Source organism: Oratosquilla oratoria, chromosome 37 (genome assembly GCF_046742065.1).
Source record: "Oratosquilla oratoria isolate Oo_2021 chromosome 37, ASM4674206v1, whole genome shotgun sequence".
NCBI classification, from domain to species: domain Eukaryota; kingdom Metazoa; phylum Arthropoda; class Malacostraca; order Stomatopoda; family Squillidae; genus Oratosquilla; species Oratosquilla oratoria.
This window is the reverse complement of record NC_134813.1, coordinates 43,152,992-43,157,991: the sequence shown is the minus strand read 5'-3', so window position 1 is coordinate 43,157,991 and position 5,000 is coordinate 43,152,992.

Below are 5,000 nucleotides of genomic sequence, written 5' to 3'. Positions count from 1 at the left end.
CGATAATTTTTTTGTGACAGTTGCATGCAGGATTCGAACCCGCTGTACTCGGCCATCCGTAAATTACCTTCCCAGTGCCCTAACCACTAGACCACAGAGGCTATAAAATCCTTGAAACCTGGAACCGAACTGATTCCCGAGGGAAGGAAGATCACTTATTACGGCGATCCGAAATTCCTGTTTTACTCAAGGACCAGCCCACCAGTGGTATGGGGTAAGGGCCGGGTCGAACCCCTTTCACGCTTATCGCCATTGTAACTATGAGAGTAATTCGCTAAGAGCAGCGACATCAAACCGATAATTTTTTTGTGACAGTTGCATGCAGGATTCGAACCCGCTGTACTCGGCCATCCGTAAATTACCTTCCCAGTGCCCTAACCACTAGACCACAGAGGCTATAAAATCCTTGAAACCTGGAACCGAACTGATTCCCGAGGGAAGGAAGATCACTTATTACGGCGATCCGAAATTCCTGTTTTACTCAAGGACCGGCCCACCAGTGGTATGGGGTAAGGGCCGGGTCGACTCCCTTTCACGCTTCGCGCCAGTGTCACGATGAGCGTTATTCGCTTAGAGCAGCGACAACCAACTGATAATTTTTTTGTGACAGTTGCATGCAGGATTCGAACCCGCTGTACTCGGCCATCCGTAAATTACCTTCCCAGTGCCCTAACCACTAGACCACAGAGGCTATACAATTCTTGAAACCTGGAACCGAACTGATTCCCGAGGGAAGGAAGATCACTTATTACGGCGATCCGAAATTCCTGTTTGTCTCGAGGGGCGGCACTCCAGTGGTATGGGGTAAGGGCCGGGTCGAACCCCTTTCACGCTTATCGCCATTGTAACTATGAGAGTAATTCGCTAATAGCAGCGACATCAAACCGATAATTTTTTTGTGACAGTTGCATGCAGGATTCGAACCCGCTGTACTCGGCCATCCGTAAATTACCTTCCCAGTGCCCTAACCACTAGACCACAGAGGCTATAAAATCCTTGAAACCTGGAACCGAACTGATTCCCGAGGGAAGGAAGATCACTTATTACGGCGATCCGAAATTCCTGTTTTACTCAAGGACCAGCCCACCAGTGGTATGGGGTAAGGGCCGGGTCGAACCCCTTTCACGCTTATCGCCATTGTAACTATGAGAGTAATTCGCTAATAGCAGCGACATCAAACCGATAATTTTTTTGTGACAGTTGCATGCAGGATTCGAACCCGCTGTACTCGGCCATCCGTAAATTACCTTCCCAGTGCCCTAACCACCAGACCACAGAGACTATAAAAACAGGAATTTCGGATCACCGTAATAAGTGATCTTCCTTCCCTCGGGAATCAGTTCGATTCCAGGTTTCAAGGATTTTATAGTCTCTGTGGTCTAGTGGTTAGGGCACTGGGAAGGTAATTTATGGATGGCCGAGTACAGCGGGTTCGAATCCTGCATGCAACTGTCACAAAACAAATATCGGTATGATCGCGCTGCTATTAGCGAATTACTCTCATAGTTACAATGGCGATAAGCGTGAAAGGGGTTCGACCCGGCCCTTACCCCATACCACTGGTGGACCGGTCCTTGAGTAAAACAGGAATTTCGGATCGCCGTAATAAGTGATCTTCCTTCCCTCGGGAATCAGTTCGGTTCCAGGTTTCAAGGATTTTATAGCCTCTGTGGTCTAGTGGTTAGGGCACTGGGAAGGTAATTTACGGATGGCCGAGTACAGCGGGTTCGAATCCTGCATGCAACTGTCACAAAAAAATTATCGGTTTGATTTCGCTGCTCTTAGCGAATTACTCTCATAGTTACAATGGCGATATGCGTGATAGGGGTTCGAACGGGACCTTACCCCATACCACTGGTGGGCCGGTCCTTGAGTAAAACAGGAATTTCGGATCGCCGTAATAAGTGATCTTCCTTCCCTCGGGAATCAGTTCGGTTCCAGGTTTCAAGGATTTTATAGCCTCTGTGGTCTAGTGGTTAGGGCACTGGGAAGGTAATTTACGGATGGCCGAGTACAGCGGGTTCGAATCCTGCATGCAACTGTCACAAAAAAATTATTGGTTAGATGTCGCTGCTATTAGCGAATTACTCTCATATATATTCATATATACATATATATACATATATATATATATTTGTATATACATACACACATACATATACCAAGGCTTTTCCCCCCTTCCAAGGGAGGTAGCCAAAAAGGGAAAGGCATAAAAACACTCCCACCCATTTCATCCCTAAATACACTCCACACCCCTCCCACCCTCCCTCTCATCTGAGCACCTCCTGGATGACGGGTCATCCCTGCACCCTGCCCACCGCCCTGGGTCAGAAGCAGTGTCGCAAGACACAGTATATCCACAGCAAGGCCGCTTCATTTAATCGGCGACCCCCCCTCTCCGTCCCCCTTTGCATATAAGGAGAGGACGGGGAGAAATCCCTTCGGGCTGCGTCAAAATTTACTCACACATACTACCCCACCCCCACCCCCCCGCCCATTCCTCCTCATGCAGTCACAACATCATCCATATACAACCATTCTCCACTCACCTCTGTCTTCCGTCCTCTCCCTTCCTTCCTCAACAGACATTCCCCTCTTCCCCAAAGCCCCCTTCACCCCATCCATCCACCTCGTCCTAGGACGTCCCCTCATGTTCACTCCCTCCACATCTGCCTTCCATACCTCTTTTACCAGTCTTTCTTCACTCATTCTTTCCATGTGTCCAAACCATCCTAATATTCTTTCATCAACCCTATCTCCCAAATCCTTTTTCACCCCTGTTCTCCTCCTCACCTCCTCATTTCTCACTCTATCCAGCCTAGTAACCCCCACCATACTTCTCAGACACCTCATCTCAAACACATTCAAACTCCTTCTCTCTTCTTCTCTTATGTTCCACGTTTCTGCCCCATACAGTGCTGTTGGCACAATCACTCCTTCATACAGTCTCCTCTTCGCATCCATTCCCAAATGTCTATTCCTCATTACACTCTTTAAACCACCAAGGTATTTACTCGCTTCTCTCAATCTACATTCTACCTCCACCTTCACTCCACCTTTTCCTGCTACACTTGCACCCAAGTATCTAAAACTATCCACTTCCTCCAGTCGCTCTCCCTTAATGTTCACTTCCAGTCTACTGCCACTTTCACCCCTTGTACATCTCATCACCTTACTTTTACCCACATTTATCTTCAGCTTTCTTCTATCACATACTCTCCCAAACTCTGCCACCAGCTTCCTCAATCCCTCCTCCGATCCTGCCACAAGCACAGTGTCGTCCGCAAACAACAGCTGGCTCACCTCCCACTTTTCTCCATTTTCTTTAACCATCTCCAATCCCTGACCCACTACCCTAGCATTCACCTCTCGCACCACCCCATCCATGTATAAATTGAACAGCCAGGGCGACATAACGCATCCTTGACGAAGTCCCACCTTTACTTCAAACCACTCACTCTCTCCATTTCTAATCCTGACACATGCTCTACTATTCTCATAAAAACTCTTGACAGCTCCAAGAAGCTTTCCTCCTATCCCATAAATCTGCATAACCTCCCACAGTGCCTTCCTGTCCACCCCATCATAAGCCTTTTCCAGATCCATAAAAGCCAAAAACACATCCTTGCCTTTTCCTATAGCCTTCTCACATATTGGTCTTACCACAAAGATCTGATCTACACAACCTCTACCTGTCCTAAATCCACACTGTTCCTCACCAATTACTCCTTCTGTTCCTCTCCTAATCCTCTCAATTAAGATCCTCCCATAAGCCTTCCCTACTACACTTAACAGGCTAATCCCTCTGAAACTACTACATTCACACTTGTCCCCTTTTCCCTTGTAAAGAGGAACTATACAGGCACTTCTCCAGTCCTCCGGTACTCTACCCTCTCTCCAGCAAACATTAAATAACCTCACCAACCAGTTCACCATCACTGAACCTCCCTTTTTCAGACATTCTGCATGGCATCCATCCAGACCAGGTGCCTTACCTGCTTTCATCATCTTTACAACTGCCTTCACCTCATCCTTCCTTATTTCTCCTCCATTCTCCTCACTCATCACTCTCATTTTCTTCGCATTTTCCACTGCAGCTATCTTTCCTTCCCTATCCTCCTTCACATTTAGCAACTCCCTAAAATATTCTGCCCATCTTCCCCTTACTGCCATCTCTTCCATTATCATCTCTCCATCTGTACCTTTTACCTTTTCTTCCCTACTTGATTCGCCTCCTCTTCCTCTCTTAATTTCTTTCCAAAACATCTTTTTATTACTTTCAAAATTTTCTGTCATACTCCTACCCCATTTCACATCTGCTCTCCTCTTTGCCTCCTTTACCTTTTGCTTTACTTCTCTTTTCTTTTCTTTGTGCGTCTCATATGACTCCCTCGTCCTCTTTTGTAACCAATCTGTGAATGCTCGCTTCTTCTCTTTTACAACCTTCTTTGTTTCCTCATCCCACCATTCACTACCCTTTCTTCTATTTCCCCCTGTCCTTCTTGTTCCACACACCATCCTTGCACACTTTAAGACTCCCTCCTTGAACCATCCCCATTCCTCCTCCACACCCATCTCTGCTCCATCCTTTACTCCCTCCCACTCCTCCTTCAGCTTCTTTTCGTACTCCTTCTCCTTTTCCTTTTCATTCAAGGAGTTCACTCTAAGAACCTCCCTACCTTTTGTCCCTTTCCTCTTTCTCCATCTATCCTCCACTCTCAGCTTACCTTCCACCAATAAATGATCTGATATTCCCCCACCCTCTCCCCTTAGCACATGTACATCCTTAACTCTTCCTATCATAATCCTATTTACCACTACATAATCCATTAGCGCTCTATCTACCACCCTTCCCTCCACCACCCTCTCCCATGTGTACTTATGCTCGACTTTCTTCCGAAACACTGTATTTGCTATCATCAACTCTCTTTCTAGACACATTTCCACCATCAACTCTCCACTACGATTCTTTCCTGGAACTCCACACTTCCCAACCACTC